Source organism: Marmota monax, unplaced genomic scaffold, assembly GCF_021218885.2.
Source record: "Marmota monax isolate L192 unplaced genomic scaffold, Marmota_monax_Labrador192_F-V1.1 WCK01_AAM20220418_F8-fsc00020, whole genome shotgun sequence".
Classification (NCBI taxonomy): Eukaryota; Metazoa; Chordata; class Mammalia; order Rodentia; family Sciuridae; genus Marmota; species Marmota monax.
Genome location: NW_026692912.1, coordinates 18,149,907 through 18,167,407, shown reverse-complemented (window position 1 = coordinate 18,167,407; position 17,501 = coordinate 18,149,907). Strand labels below are relative to the sequence as shown.

The 17,501-nt window shown below is 36.7% G+C and overlaps 1 protein-coding gene and 1 pseudogene across 11 annotated transcripts in view; one reads left to right on the top strand and one right to left on the bottom strand.

The window, feature by feature from the left end:
- Window positions 1-17,501, top strand: part of Scai (suppressor of cancer cell invasion) — a 167,545-nt gene that overhangs the window by 55,465 nt on the left and 94,579 nt on the right. Inside the window, exon 1 of one of the 11 annotated variants that reach the window (XM_058581753.1) lies at window positions 10,398-10,481. The exons of the other annotated variants lie outside the window; for them this stretch is intronic. The gene's annotated coding sequence lies outside the window, so the exon portion shown is untranslated. Of the gene's footprint in view, window positions 1-10,397; window positions 10,482-17,501 lie in introns of those variants that run through there. 11 annotated transcript variants of the gene reach the window in all.
- On the bottom strand, window positions 15,383-16,810 carry LOC124097421 (cyclin-J-like; annotated as a pseudogene).

Here is a 17,501-nt window from a genome sequence, read left to right as displayed (position 1 = left end):
TTATTTCTTTATTTGTATGCGGTGCTGAGAATTGAACCCAGTGCCTCACACGTGGTAGGCAAGCACTCTACTGCTGAGCCACAACCCCAGGCCCGTTTATTTACTTTTGATTGGGACAAAGGTGAACTTCCCTTTGGTACATTTACGTATGCATAGAACATGATTTTGTTTGATTCAGTCCATATTTCTTCCCCTTTTCTTCCCTCCCTCTCATCCATCTCCTTTATTCCACTCATCTTCCCTATATATTTATATCTGATACCCCCCACTCTGTTCTCTCTCTTATTTTCCACAGTTTGTATTCTTGATCACTGCCAGAAAATGATCTCTTTCTTAGCTTATGTTTTCTGTAAATGTTTCTTTTCTTTATCAGAATGAATTTTGCATTATATTTTTATTTAATTTCCTGTGTACTTAACATATTTTTGTCAGCCTGTTTCCCTTGTAAGTTTAATCATAGAAACATTCCTTATTGTTTTAAAACACCACTAACTGTAGACTAATAATGGTAGAGATAAACATTAGGTAGTGTTTTCAAGTTTTTTTCATACCTGATAATCTCATTTTAATTTCTACTACAGTTATTTGAGTTGGTAGGACAGGTTTAAATTGTTTCTTTTGGTGGGTTGACTGGAAGTGTTAGCTAAAGTTACTAGAAAAGGTTAGGACAGGAATGTGTGGGCTTCTCTCTCTTCAGTGCTCTTCCCGTGGCCACTATGACTTTTTTTATTCTCTTGTAATATAGGAAATACAATAAAAGTGTTAGGGTAACTGGCCCAAATCTCTGCAAGAGATGCATTTCTGAGTCCAGCAAAGGTTTATTGACAGAATATCTGCCAGGCTGCCCTCTATAAGGTGCAGCAGACTGCTGGGAAAAAATTCTTAATTGTATAGTCATGTACAATGGAGTAGCTAAAAAATAACTCATCTGGTCTTGTGAATGTAACTTGGTGGTGTTACTTGGTGTCTTTGTTGTGGTTTCAGTAGTTAGGGACTTTTGGGGTGTGGGCCTAATGGGAAGGTCATGCCTCGGTGGGCAGGTGTTGATTTTCAAAATGGAGTTTGGCCTAAGGACTAACATTAAGTAATACAGATATATCATTTTCTCTCTGGATTTCTTTGAAACTTTCATCTTGCAAATCTCTTGCTCAGAATTAAATCCAGAGTAGCAGTTTCTCTTGATGCTTTGTTGAAAGACTTCCTATAAAAAGAAAGTGTCAATAAGACAGGTCAATAATTTGCCAAATTTTCTGTGTTTAGTAAACCAAGTCATAAAACAGTTGTCCTCACTTATTGCCATTTTGCCTATTTTTCTGTCTTGTCATCCCTGTTAGGACTTTATATGTCTAAGTATTAGTTTCCTAGACCCACTATAACAGAGAAAAGGGCACTGAACCTTATTAGTCAGAAAAGAAATGCTAATTAAAGCTAAAATGAGAAATGACAGTTGGGGTAGGTTAAAATAAGAGAAATTTATACTCTCACAGTTTAGGATGCCAGAGTCCAAAATTAAGATGTTGGAGAACTGGTTCCATCCTAAGGGCTCAGAAGGAGAATCTGTTCATGCCTTTCTCTGAACTTCTGGTATTTGCTAACAGTCCTTGGTGTTCTTTGGCTTGCAGGTGCATAATTCCAGTCTGTGCTCCCATCTTGTCAGGGCTGTCTTCCCTCTGTGTGTATTTTGACATGGCTTTCTTTTCTCTATGTGTCTGTCTCTTTTCTTACGAGGACAGCAGTCACATTGGATGAAAAGTATTTCTTCATGTCACCTTACACTTCAACTACATCTGCAAGACCCCTATTTCCAAATCAGTCACATTCATAGGAATCAGGGATGAGGACTCCAACATATCTTATTGGGAGACACAATTCAGCCCACAACCGCGTCTTTTTAGGAATCTCTTTCCCAGGTGATAGGTTTATCCATGTGCTTTCCTTAACTGTCTGTTGAACTGACTTTGTTTATATGTATTTTATCACATTATTTTAATTTTATTCATAAGTATTATTGATTGATTGATTGAGTGTGGGGCCAGGTGTTGAAGCCATGGCCTGCAATGTGCCAGGCAAGTGCTCTACCACTAAACTTAGCTGCTGTTCACTCTTTTTTTTTCGTTTTAAAATCATTTATTTATTTTTTTTTATCTTTTTTTTTTTTTTAATTGGTTGTTCAAAACATTACAAAATGCTGTTCACTCTTTGCATTTACTTATACATTGTAGAATTGTCCATTTCTACAAACAAATATTTGGGAATTTGTTATTACGCTAAATATATAAATTGGGGAGTTAATATCTTTATAATTTTGAGGTTTCTAGTCACAATATAAACAATGTATTTTTAATTTTCCAGAAGTCTTCTTTATTTGTCAGTATTTTACGATTTTCTTTAATGAGGTCTTATATGTCTTCATTATATTTATTTCTAGTTACCGGCTACCTTTTGGTGCTGATAAGTATTTCTTTTTTTTATCCATTTAAAATTTTTCCTTGTTGAAAAACATTATTTTCCAATGATGATAATATGACTAATTATTTTCTCTACCTAAATACATAAATAATAATCTCAGCATATCAACATTAACATTACTAACAGTGATCCTATTCTGCAAGTGGTTCAAGATTTTCTGTAGTCATTTTGTCTCTAGAGAGTATCCTTGTAGAGATATAGAACCAAATTATGTTTTAAAGTAATTTTGAATTAATTCTCATGTAGTTTGTCATCAATGCAATACACTTAAATTATTTCCTTTATTTTTTTAGGGACTGCTTTTTCATATTTTTCTTTTAAAATTATCTAAAAGTATTATATAGTTCTAAATTAAAAGCAATAAGACAAAGTCTTACCAGTTCCTAGTTATTTTTTTTAACCTCTGTTCCCTTCTCCCTCTCCCCCTCCCCCCACCCCTCTCTTTTTTCCCCGTATTGGGGATTGAACACAGGGGTGCTTAACCACTGAGCCACATCCCCATTCCTTTTTATTTTGAGATAGAATTTACCTAAGTTGCTTAGGGTCTCGCTTAGTTGATGAGGCTGGCTTTGAACTTGTGATCCTTATGCCTCGGCATCCCAAGTCACTGGGATTACAGGTATGTACCTCTGCACCCAGGTAAGCTCTGTTCCCTTCTATCTTGTTCTCTTCCTCTCCTCCATCATTAATCATCTTTTAAAAGAGTTTATGTATTATTACCTTTATTGCTTTTTAAAAAAGTGAACAGATATTGTCATATACACATATCCCTTTCCTTTTCTTAGGTAAATAGAAGCTTCCTATAAATATTATTTTCTTTTATTTTTGGTACTGATGTTGACTCCAGCAGCACTGTACTACTGAGCTACATCTCAGCCCTTTGAAAACATTTTTTTTTTTTTTTTTAGACAGGGTCTAGCTAAGATGTTAAGGCTGGCCTTGAACTGTGATTCTCCTGCCTCAGCCTCCTGAGTCTCTGAGATCACAGGTCCAATTAAATGCTCTTCTCTTCTTGCTTTTTTCACTTAAAATATTAACATAATTAAGTAATAAAATTGAAAAATTAAAACGTCATTTATGTATTAAATTTCAGACAAAATAACAATATATGAAGACATTCCTTATTTCTTTTTTTATTAAACTACTTATTTATTCTAGCTTGTTATAAATGATGACAGAATGCAATTTCACCATCATTCTACCATCATTCCTACCCCCTTACCCCCTCCCTCCCTTTTGTCCTATCTAAAGTTCTTCCATTCCTCTCATGCTCCCTCCGGCCCCGCCTCATCACCATTATCAGTCAGCATCCTCATATCAAAGAAAACATCTGGCCTTTGGTTTTTTGGGATTGGCTTACTTCACTTAGCATTATGTTCTTCAACTCCATCCATTTACCTGCAAATGCCATGATTTTATTCTCTTTTAATGCTGAGTGATGTTCCATTGTGTATATATATCAAAGTTTCCCTATCCATTCATCTACTGAAGGGCACCTGGGTTGGTTCCACAATTTAGCTATTGTGAATTGTGCTGCTATAAACATTGATATGGCTGTGTCACTGTAGTGTGCTGTTTTTAATTCCTTTGGGTATAAACTGAGGAGGGGGATAGCTGGGTCAAATGGTGGTTCCATTCCAAGTTTTCCAAGGAATCTCCATAGTGCTTTCCAGGTTAGCTGCACCTTGCAGTCCTACCAGTAATGTATGAGTGTGCCTTTTTCCCCACATCCTCGCCAACACTTATTGTTGTTTGTCTTCATAATAGCTGCCATTCTGACTGGAGTGAGATGAAATCTTAGTTTTGATTTCATTTCTCTAATTGCTAGAGATGCTGAACATTTTTTCATATATTTGTTGATTGATTGTATATCCTCTTCTGAGAAGTGTCTATTCAGTTCCTTGGCCCATTTATTGATTGGGTTATTTGTTGTTTTGATGTTAAGGTTTTTTTTTGTTGTTGTTGTTTTTTAAAGAGAGAGAGAGAATTTTTAAGTATTTATTTATTTATCTATTTATTTCTCGGCGGACACAACATCTTTGTTTGTATGTGGTGCTGAGGATCGAACCTGGGCCGCACGCATGCCAGGCGAGCGTGCTACTGCTTGAGCCACATCCCCAGCCCCCTGGTGTTAAGGTTTTTGATTGCATTCTATATCCTAGAGATTAGTGCTGTATCTGATGTGCTTGTGGTAAAGATTTGCTCCCATTCTGTAGGCTCTCTATTCATCTCACTGTTTCTTTTGCTGTGAAGAAGCTTTTTAGTTTGAATCCATCCCATTTATTGATTCTTGGTTTTAATTCTTACGTTATAGGAGTCTCATTAAGGAAGTTGGGGCCTAATCTGACATGATGGAGATTTGGGCTTCCTTATTTCTTCTTATATGCTGTTTTTATGATGTAGGATATTGTAGATACTTGATATCCAGCAAATGAATTAATAATTCGAGGTATAGTGATCAAGACCTCCAGATGACCCAGTTGGGATTTTCTCAACATCATTATAGTATCCAGTAATTTGTTCTTAAAGATAGAGAAATATGGTTGATTTTTAACCTTTTCTTTAGTGATTTTTCTTAACTCAGTAGTGAATTCTGATAATTTTTATGTTGATTCTTTTGAAATTTCTGTGGAAATGTTTATATCATTCACAAATACTGACAGCTCTATATCTCTTTTTAGTCTTTGTACTTTCTTTTTCTCTCCATTCAGGTCTGCATCAGTGATAGCAGGCATTCACAATCTCATGGGGAAATAGAACACCCTTTTATCAGAAAGTATGCTTATTGCCGTAGTTTTAAAATCCAAATTCATTATGAATGGAAGAAATTATATTTTTGTTCCTAGTTTCCTGAATTTTTTTCTTATTTGTGAGTCAATGTTAGATTTTATCAAATGCATGCTCTGCATCTGTTGAGCAACTGTCGTATGATTTTTTGCCTTCATTCTCCTTATGTGGTAAGTGATTACAGTGATTGATTTTCAAATATCAAATCAACTTGAGATTCCTAAAATATGCCCAATTTTGCCATGTTCTTTTTATATATTGCTGAATTGGACTTGTTAACATTTGGTTTAGTGTATTTGCATCTGTCCTCATTAGTTGGAATGGCCTGTAATTGTCCTTTCTCATAATATCCTTGTTAACTTTTGGTATCAAAGTTGTGTTGGTCTCATAAAATGAGTTGGAATGTGCCGTCTTCCATGTTCTTTAACAGTTTGTATAAGATTGGTACTTTTTTTCTTCTTTAGATACTTTGTATAATATGCTGGTGAAACCATCTGGACCTGGAGTTTTTGTCACGGATAGGCTTTCAATTTCTTTAATTGAGAACTATTTAAATTTCCTAGTTCTTTTTGTAAAAAGTGTTTCTCTCACTGTTAATTTTACCTGAATATTCAAATTGATGGGCTTAAATTTATTCATAATATTTCTGCTAATAATCATTTTATTCTGTAGTAATATTCCTTTTTCATTTTTGATATTGGTTATTTCTTCTTTATTTCCCTAGATCACTTATGCAGGGGTTTTTCTGATGCAAGGAATCAAACCAAGGGCCTTGAATATGCCAAGCGCATGCTCTACCACTGTGCTACCCCAGCCCATCTTGCAGGGTTTTATTAGTCTTTTCAAAGAATCAACTTTTAGATTTGTTGATGCTATTGTGTATATGTTTTGTATTTAACTAATTGCTTTTTTTTTCCCCCTCTTCTTGGTGCTGGGGATTGAACCCAGGCTCTTTATAATGCTGAGCTACATCCCCAGTCCTTATTTTTCATTAAAATTTTTTTTTAAGTTTTTAAGTCTATTTTTTTCTTTTTTAGTTATAGATGGACACAAACCTTTGTTTTATTTCTTTATTGTTATGTGGTGCTGAGTATCAAACTCAGTGCCTCAGACGTGCTAGGCAAGCACTCTACTACTGAGCTACAACCCATTTAAATTTTGAGACAGGGTCTCACTGAATTTCTTAGTGCCTTGTTTAGTTGCTGAGGCTGCCCTCAAATTTGGAATCCTCCTGCCTCAGCCTCCCAATTTGCTTGGATTACAAGCACGTGCTACCACACCTGGCTTATTTTTTATTTATACTGTAAATATTCATTTAGGTTGCTTCTTGCTGTCTGTATTCATTAACATTTACCCATACATTTTCTGTCTCTTGTTCTGTATTTCTTCCTGTATCTTCAAACGTTCATTTGATATTATTTTCCCTTTGCTTAAAGGACTGTTTCCTTCACGGAAGTTTTGCTGGTGATACATCATATATGTATCTTTTGTTCTTTCTTTTCATTTTTGTTTTCATTTTTGGTGGTTTTGGGGTCTAGGCAAGCACTCTACTTCTGAGTACAGTCCTGGCTGTTTTTTAATTTTATTTTGTGACAGGGTCTCACTGTGTTGCTGAGACTGGCCTCAAAACTTGGGATCTTTTTACCTCAACCTCCCAAGTAGCTAGGATTACATGCATGCATCACTACTTTTCTCTTTCTTTTGTTGACATGAGATCTCACTATGTTGCTCTGCCTGGCCTTGAACTTGCAGTCCTCCTGCCTCAGCCTCATGAGTAGCTGGAATTATAGGCATGTTCCCTGACTTTCTTTCTATTCTTTTTTTTTTTTTTTTAAACAAATGATGGTTGTTTGTTTAACTTTGATGGAATAACCAAACTTCCTATTGACTTGATCTTAGGTAGGTGTCAGGGAGAGATTGCATTGTGAAGGAAAGTTTTACTGAAAATATGTCATTTGAATAATATCTTTAATTATGGTATAAATTTTCCAGATGAACAAAATAGGCAGAAAGAAATACGTAAGAAAGTAGGATTTGTTTAAAGACTTGCGGTATTTCATTGTAGTTTGAGAATAGTCATTGTGTTGAAGTAGTAGGTAAGATTGGAAAGAGAGACAGGTCTTGAAGGTTGGCATATGCTAAGCTGAGCCTGTCCAACAAGCTAGCAACTCTTCAACAGTTCCCTGTATTAACAGTAATTTACCAGTAATGATAGTTAACATCTTCATAAGATAATTTTTCCAAAAGTGTAATTGCTATGTCTAATAGAATGAGTGTTCCATGTGCCCTCATACATTCAGTGAAATCTATGGGGTCAAGCTAATTTACACTGCCTCTAGCAAATATGCTGGTTTCAGTTACTCAGCTGCTATAACTAATGTATTTTTAATGTGTTCATTTTGTTATATTTGGTTTGCATTTTGTCTCTTACTGGTGAGATTTAATATTTTTCTTATTATTGATTTATTACTCTCATTTAGTCCTCAGACCGCATTCAAGCCTTACCAGTTGTCTCAATAATATTATTTACAGCAGAAGGACCAGTTCAGAGACAGTCTGAAGATTTATAAATTGGTAATTTTTTGTAGCGTGTCTCTCAGGTTGGTTTTGTCTGTTTCAGGTTATGTGTCTTTGGCAGGAACCTCTCTTCTCACTGTACGGGACTTGGACTTGGCCTGATTACTAATGATGTTCACTTTGCTCACTTGATGAAGGCAATGTCTGCCAGGATTTACTACCCAAAGTTACTTTTCTCTTTTATATGCATTTTGTGGGAAAACGCTCTGAAATAATCTCACTATCAAACTTTCCATTGATTTATTCATTTGTTTATGTTGGTATTGCCTTATGATTTATTTTTCAATAGATTAGAATCTGTTGCTATCATTATTTGTTTTGGTGATGGAATGCTTGCATTTCAGCCAATGGAATCTTCAGATTGGACCCTCAGTCCTTCTGACATGTCTCTATCAGTTTTTGAGCACTTTCCCTTTTTTTTGGCCTAAAATATTCCAGACTCATCTTGTGCTTTTCTACACTAGTCTGTAATTAGCCAATTGCAATTCTGCAAGGAGCTTTGGTATGAGACTGGCTTTGAACTCACGATCCTAGGCATGCACCACAGTACGGGCTCTTTGGTACATTTTATTGGAGAATGGAATTAGAAGCCAGGAGTTAGGTTCTCAATATGTTTATACCTTTGGAGAGGGCAAGTAGTCACTTCCCCGCCTGCTTTCAGTAGACAGAATCACAGAGCTATGGAATATGCATGTGTGTATGCTCGTGTACACACACACACACACACACACATTCTGCACACTTATGTCTGTATATTTAGAAGTCAATCATTTTACCTTTGCTTGCAAACCATAGGGTTTCTTCTAACCTTTTTCTGTTTCTGTGTTTTACCTCTCTCCTGCAGTATCCTGGGTCCCATTGTCCTTGTTAGTTTGTCTGATTGATGTCCCCCTCTTATTGCTGCTTCTAAACTCTTCCATGTGGCCGTTGTCCTGATCACCTGCTCAGGGTCTCACATCCCTTCCTGCTCTCTGCCCTCCTGCTTGCCCTCCATGTTGTTCAGGCTTTAGCAGCCCATGCACACTGGCCCTCTTAGGGATGGCCTCCTGCATGGCTTAACTCTAACACCCAAGCAGGCTACCTCTGTGTAGACAGACGCCTAGTAGATACAGAGAGATTCTTTCAGGAAGGGGAAAGGATTCCTCTGGATTCTTGTTTAGTTGAATGTTTCAATTCTGGAATTTATTCTTGTATTTTTATTTTTATTCTTTGAATCCTTTCAGTTTTTGGTCTTATATTTTATCTCACTTTGGAAAATTTAGTCATTCTTTCTGCAACTTTTTTTTTCTTAACTTTTTTTTTTCTTTCCATATATACCATTAAGTAGATGTCAGTTTCCCTCATTTCTCTATTCATTTATCTCATGTGCATTGTGTGTTGGTGCAGGGGATTGAACACAGAAATTTTTTACCACTGTAAATCTGGTAAAACTGGGTATACCATGTTACATCCAGGCTTAAAGAAAAAAAAAAAAGTTGTTGTTGTTATTATTATTTTGGTCCTGGGGAATGACTCCAGGGGTGCTCAACCACTAAGCTACACTCTCAGCCCTTATTTGTATTTTGTTTAGAGACAGGATCTCACTGAGTTATTTAGGACCTCCCTAAGTTGCTGAGGTGGCTTTGAATTTGCGATCCTCCTGCCTCAGCCTCCTGAGCCGATGGGATTACAGGCGTGTGTCATCATGCCCAGAACTTGTGATTTTCCTGATCTTCACTCTATTCCATACCTCTTGATTTTTCCTTTTATGTTTCTTATTTCTTCCTAATGTCTTGGCAGAGTACCTTAAGCCTGATATTTTTAGCTTAATAATTTTTTAACTGCATACTTTTGATTTTTCAGTGCATCTATTAAGTTTATTTTATTGGTTGTATTTTTCACACCTAGTATTTTATTTGCCTCCTAATGAGTTTCTTCCTGTTTTATTTCTAGTATTCTCCCTTATTAAACTTTTGTTTTTTTAGTACTGGGGATGAAACTCAGGTCCTACTACAAGCTAAGCAAATACATTACCACTGAGCTACATTCCTAGCCCTTTTTACTTTACTAATTTTTTAAAATTTTGAGACAAGAGGCTTGCTAATTTGCTGAGGCTGACCTCAACCTTGTGGTCCTCCTGCCTTAGACTCCTAAATAGCTGCCATTACCAGCGTGCACTGCAGCACCTGCCTGAAACATTTATTTATTTATTTTCTAAATTTATTTTAGTTGTAGATGGACATGATATATTTATTTTTATTTATTTATTTATTTATTTTATGTGGTGCTGAGGATTGAACCCAGGGCTTTATGCATGTGAGGCAAGCGCTCTAACTGAGCTACAACCCGAGCTCAAAATATTTATTCTAAATTTTGTTTTTTTCTCTTGTGAACTCATATATCCTAGGGATGTTAGCTGGCAAGATTATGAGATGGAATGGGGAGAGCTACAGCCCTGTTGGCACCTCCTTGGTGCCTTTCCTGCTGGGTGGGGAAGGAATAGGGTACGTGGCAGGTAGTGGGCCTACTCAATGCCAGGGTCCTTTCTGTTACTTCCCAGGCAGCACTTTTTAAGATCTGTTTCCTGCTAGTACATGGAATGAGGAAAGAAGTGGAGGGAAGAGGAAACACGTGCATGTTCACAGACCACCCAGTGCTGTTCCATTGTCGTAAGTGACACTACCAGCTGGCTCCAGTGCCACCCTTGTGTTACCCTGAAGCTCCATGGTAGCTAGGTTTGCTGACAGTTTTCCTGCCTTGCAACCACAATTGCCTGTTCAAGACAGTTTGGAGAGAAAAATATTCACCAAAATAACTGTACCACACCCTAACTTCCAGCTCTGCTTTCTGGCCCTCGTCTTCTCAGCCTATTTTTTCACCCTACACTGGGGCCAAATTTCCCTGTTATCCAAGAAATTCCTGTCTGTAAAAAGATAAGGTTTCCTTTTTAAAATTTAGAATAGCTTACCATTTTAAAAATGACCAATTAATATAATTGATTACACATGGAGGTAGTTTGGATTCAATAAAATATTTTAAAATATATACCTCTGTGTATGTGTGTATGGCAATTTTATGTCCCTTTCATACTGAAGTATCCTTGTATTATTGCCTCACCTTCTTAAATATAAATGTTAGTGATAGAGTAGCAAGCATGCAAGGATTGTTAAGTGAAGGGCTTAACGGTTTCCCTTTTGGGAGCCTTCAGGTTTTCCATTTAAAAAAAAAATATTTTGTTTTTTTAGTTGTAGCTGGACACAATACCTTTATTTTATTTTTATGTGGTGTTGAGGATTGAACCCAGCACCCCACATGTGCTAGGGAAGTGCTTTACTGCTGAGCCACAACCTCAGCCCCTATTTTCCATTTTTAATTGTTGTAATAAACTGGGCATGGTGGTACATGCCTATAGTCCCAGTGACTTGAGAGATTGAGACAGGAGGAGTGCATGTTTAAGCCTGGCAATTTGGTGAGACTTTGTCCCCCAAATAAACTCAAGCTGGATGCAGTAGCACAAACCTGTAATCCCAGCAATTTGGGAGACTGAGCCAAGAGCATCAATAATTCCAAGCTAGCCTCAGCAACTTTATAAGAACCTGTCTCAAAATAAAACATAAAAAGGGCTGGGATGGGTTGGGGGTGTGGCTCAGTGGTGGAGTGTCTGCCTAGCATGTGTGAGGCCCTGGGTTCCATCTCCAGCACCACAAAAAAAATTTAAAAATTAAAAAAAGATTGGGGGTTGCTAGGGATATAGCTCAGTGGTAAAGCACCCCTGGGTTCAATCCCCAGTATAGCCAGGGGAAAAAAAAATTAATTTGATAATGAAATGTGGATTAGATGGCCTCTATTTGTAGTCATTTTCCAGGATGGATTTACACACTGGATCAAATGAACAAATAGGTGAAAATTATCAGTAATTTAGATTTGTTAACCATACAAGGAGTGCCTAAAATAGAATAAGTATTCAAATAATGTTTACTAAGAATATTATAAAAAGTTGCTACCAATTTTCATTCCCATCAGTAACACAAAATTATCTATTTTTTAACACCATCTTATAAAATTTTTTATTCTGATTTGTTATATATGATAACAGAATATATTACAATTCATATTACATATATAGAGCACAATTTTTCATATCTCTGGTTGTATACAAAGTATATTCACACCACTTGTGTCTTCATACATTTACTTTGGATAATGATATCCATCTCATTCCACCATCATTTCTAACCCCATGCTCCCTCCGTTCCCCTCCCACCCCTTTGCCTTATCTAGAGTTTGTCTCTTCCTCCCATGCTCCCCCTCCCTACCCCACTATGAAACATCTTGATGCTGGGTTATTTTATTGAATCATAATAATAGCCATTATTTATCAGGTGGTTAGTATGTTCCCAATACTGTTAAAACACTTCACAAACTAGATGTTTTTTAAAAGTCATGTTTGTTGAGATATAATTTATATGTGGTATAATTTGCATTATTTAGTTTTATAGTTATATGAATTTTGATAACACAAATATAAAAAATGACAACATATAAATATGGATATAAAGTACTACAGTAAAGATACAGAATATGTTACCTTTACTTCTTTTTCTTAAACAGAGAGAAATCAACTTTAATATATTTTCATTTAACCCAATGGATTACCAACATAATTTGCAAAGAAAATAATTGTTAGTAAGATATTTCATGTTCATTTTCTTTGTCCTAGTAATTCTTTGGAATCTAATGTCTATTTAACACATAGCACACCTTAATTCAGGCTAGATACATTTCAGATACTCAGTAGCCTCAGGTAACCAATGGCTGCCATATTGGCTCCTTTCTCCATCTTTCACCTTTTGGTGAGTCATATGTTATAGGCTGCATGATAAGCCCCCTTGTTAGGTGGTTTCTTGTCGAGTTCCATCAGAAAGGGACACCAAACAGATGAATTTGGAATACCCAAGAGTTGAGCAAGGTGTTTTATTCTTCTCTATAAGACACTATTAGACTGTGAGTTGGTTTCTACATGCTTTTGGTGGGAATAACTTAAGTTGGGTCACCTTCTCCTACAAGTTTTTCATAATGGCTCTCTCTTCTTTCACCTCCTATCTCTCCACAAGTTTACAGAAGGAAAGGTGCTTCACAAAATTTGTTAATTTCCTTTACCCTTCCCCTTACCTTTAAAAATACCTTATAAAACAATTTTTATTCTGATTGATCTTTTTCATCCTTGAATCCTGAATAATGGATTTTTAATTTTTAAGAGAGTAGAATATACCTCATCTCATATCACAACCAATGTAATCACATACTAGATTAATTATATATATAAGGTGTAAAATGCTGAAACTTTTTTTTTTCAGTCTGTACTTGAGTAGTGTTTATTTAGTGGACTTTGGTAAAGCCCTTGATACATATTAATCTCTTCACAGTACACATTTAAGGATGGTCCAGTAATCTCAAAAAACAAAAACAAAAAACCAAAATAACAAACAGCTTTAAAGACTAATCAATAAATTAAACAAAACAAAACCCATACAACTCCCCCACCCAACCCCCTCCCAAAGCTAACAGTTGTGAGTTGTATTTATATTGAAACCTAATGTTTTAAAAACACTTCTGGTTCTCCAACCACCCCACCCCACCCTGGGTATGCAGCAATAGTAATCAATTATTTTATTCTACCCCTCCCTGATTAATCCAGTGTTCTTTAGCTTTTTTAAATATAAATTGGGAAAAGTGTTAATAAGCTTTTAAAAAAGGCATATTCTTCTATAACAAGAATGACATACAAACCAATCAATAAAAGCATTTGACAAGACATTAAAATCACCACAGGCACTGGTTGTTGTTTCAAGTTAGGATTTCTATCCCAATATCTTACATTCATAGCATTAGTGAGGTAGTTAAAATACTGAAAATTGGACTCCAGGTTGCTGAGTTTGTGAATGTGAAAGATATACTATCTTTTGAACATATTTTCCCCCCAATGATTCAAGTTTTCTTACAGTAAGAACTACTAAACCTGCTCCAATTAGCAGCCTTTTTAGAGGAAAAATGATGATACTTTCAGAAAGCAGTTTCCACACTTGAAAACTGCCATGAGCAAGTGTTCTTACCTGAGTGGTTTTTTAAATTTACCAGACTAATAAATGCACATCATGCCCTCTGTATTCTAAATTATATAAAAGTTATTTTCCTTTTAAGGAAAGGACATTTCTCTTAAGAATTCATGCTGGCAGAAGCCACCCACCCACACTCAACCACTAGAGCCATTTGGATCAGTTCTTTGCTGTGTTGAGCCCCTTCCCTTCCTCACAAAGGCCATTGGCTTGATTACTGAGACTCCTGCTGTATACCCACAATATCATTATGTTTGTCTTCAATGCACATTGTGGTGGTTGCATATCTGCCATGCAGATGCCCTCTATTCAAGTGCTATCCTTAAAAAAACACAAATAGACACACCTTAATAATTTTTAAACCAGAAAGCATCCCTCCACCAAATCTCTCTTCTCCCACTAACAAGAGAGTAATGTATACAGTTTATTCGTTATTATTATTTTTTACTTTTTAAGTTTATTCCCCCAAAACATTTTCTCCCAAGTTGCCCTTGCTAACATGACTATTATTGTGTTTTCACTCATCATGAGTACAGTGAAATATGCCAGGGCAGTTGTGGGCCCAACCTAATGAAAGCAGCTACTGAAATTTAGAAATCAGTACTCTTGTCTGTTTAGACCAACTAGCTGGATTCCATGGTTGCTTATAAAACCTGTCTTCCACATAACAAAGTGCTGCACTAGCACAACCTGAGTACTACCCTGGCCACTCCCCACTCCAAAATAAATCTATGGGACTTTATTCTAGTACTGATATTTTACAGTTATGTCTTCCTTTGAAAAAAAACCTTTTTCCTAAGAGTATTCTCAAATCTGAATATAAATCATTGATTGCACTGAGAAATGCAAAACCTGTATACATGTTATGAATCATAGGAACCACCACTTCATTCATTCTGTGCTACAATATTAAGTTCTCATTGGAAAACATATTTTAGCATAGGAGTATTTAATCTATGTTATAAAGGTTGTTCATACTATAACATTCCCAAAGCATGTTGCATTAAGTTAAATGTTTCCAAGTAGTACAAATTCCCTGAGTTAATGTGTTTTAATTCTAAAGAGTTGAGGCTGAACACTTAGGGGAAAAAACAAACAAGCAAGCAATCACACAAAAGTTATGACCATGATTTCAAGACATGGGATCTACTCCACCCCTAAATTTAGTACATAAATTCAGATACCTATATTATTTATGATAGGAAGTTATACAGAATCATCTGAAAAAAATTTTTACCGCACAGATTGGTATAGCATATCAATTCATGAGTTTAACCTTAGTCAGAAATTAATCTGTAGGTAAACAAAACAAAACAAAACAACTCAAAACTGCAGAATAAACAAAAGATCTCTTCAAAAATTAATACTGTAACTTTCCTTCATAGAAGACGGTTTGGCAAGTCCCCAGATAATCTTTATAGTCTTTGACATATAAGTCAACATAAGACCCAGAGCCTACCACAGGTCAAACCTCAAAATGGCAAATTGGAGTCTGTCCAAATTTGTTGTTGTATTGAAAATATTTGAAATATTTGGACCATCAGCCAGGCCTGAACATATCTGTCACACAGGATTTTGTAACAGGATTTGACACACACTATTAAGTGTTTGCTTAGTCCTCCTAGATATTAATGGTGCACTGAAAGGGATATTCAGTCTTCTGGTAGATCCCTTTCCTTCTGAAGAGAAGTTTACAAAGTTTGTCCCAGAGCTTCAAGTCACAAGACAGTCTGGGTTGGTTACTGCCTTTGCACATAATCACCTTTCAAAGCATGGGGTAATACAAGGATAATGTTCATTTATCTGGTAACTCCGGTTATAAGAAACACTCAGACAGGGTTTAACTTCTACTGGTTTTGCTAGGGACATCCCAACACCAGTCTGTATGTGCCCAAGGCCCTGACACTAGTTTGGAAGCCAGCAGGACATGTCTGTAGTGTGTAAGACGAGGTGTGTGTGGTAGATACAATCTGCTGACAGCTTGGTTGTTCTGATACAGGATGGCGATATTGCAATGAGGTCTGCTGAGTCTGAGGGAGATACTGAGGCTGCTGAAAATGGACTGGCCGTGAGGGCTGGGAGGCTGTCTGGAACACACCTAGTTGTGCTGACTGAGGGCCTGCCTGTCCTCTCTGTTTGTTTGCTTCTTTTACATCATTATCATGAGCAATCAGCAGTCGTTCAATACACTGCACTAAGAAATCCCAGGAGTAAGCAGTTAAGACGATGTAGTCTTGTAGGCCTCGTTGGAGAAAGACAAAGTATAATCCTTGAAGAAGCCACACATGCAGCAGCTACTAAAGAAGGTGCATAATTTAGAAAGGCATAATCTTGCAGAGATACTTCCAGGAAGTAATCTGCATATTTGGCCATGTAGAGTTTAGTTTTTTTCCAAGCAAATCATTGGCCAGCCATCATGAAGATCTGTTTCATGTACTGCTTCTGAGAGATAATACTCTATAAAGTGGGCAGCTGTTGGAAGGCAGAGGTTCCACTGAAAGGTTTCTAATAATAATAGTTCCATATGTAGCAAATTTTGTTTGTTAATACTAGATTCATATTAGTCATACAACCCAGGCTGTTGAGCTGCTCCAGCTTCTTTTTCTTCAAATTTACTTGCTAGAAGCAGACAGGAAAGCGCAACTAAATGCAGCTGCTGGATAGAGATGTCATAGCGATCCATAAACAGGTCCAGCAAATAGACAGCAAGGGCAGAGTGTGAAGCGATTGCTCACAATGGCAATCAAATCAGCAAAATACCTTCTGAGACTTAGTTGAGGGGACTGGCCTTTGTAGGAGGGCAACTTCAGCTCCTTGTACCGAAGCGCTTGGTGAATATCAGCAGCCAGTTGTCCTCGCCACCACTGCCCCTCCAGCTCCATGAAACTCCTATATTATATAATATAGGTATCTGGCCTAGCCAGAGGCAGCAACTTCAGTCTGGAACCGCGGCCTTCACAGCCCCAGCCCCGCGGCGGGCTGGGGACCCCGGCCCTGCTCATGCTATGGACAGTCGGCAGCGACGCCCCGGCCTCAGCTCGGGCCCAGCGCCCGGGCGCTGGCGCCGCCCATTGTTCTAAAACTTTTAAAGAAAATATTTGTGTAACTTTGTGAAGAGAAATGGAAAACAAAAAAAATGCAAAATAAACAAAACCCTGAAAAATTAGATGATATTGTAGTTAAAATTTTTATGTGTAAGAATTTATCCAAAAGGATTGAAAGAGACATAAAATGAATTACTGGTCGTTTTTGTTGTTTAGCTTGACTTTGTTTCTCCTTTGGTTGGCTTTTCCTTTATTGTAGTTCTTCGCTTTGCAGATATCATTCTTGTTTTTCATTTCCTTCTTGTGGAATATTTTGCCAAGAATGTTCTATAGTGCAGGCTTTCTTGCTGTAATTTTTTTTAGCTTTTGTTTGTCATTGAAAGTTTTTATTTAATCGTCCATTTTGAAGCTTAACTTTGCTGGATATAAGATTCTTAGTTAGCATCCATTATCTTTTAGAGCTTGGTATATGTAGTTCCAGGATCTCCTAGCTTTGAGAGTCTGGATTGAAAAATCTGCTGAGATCAGA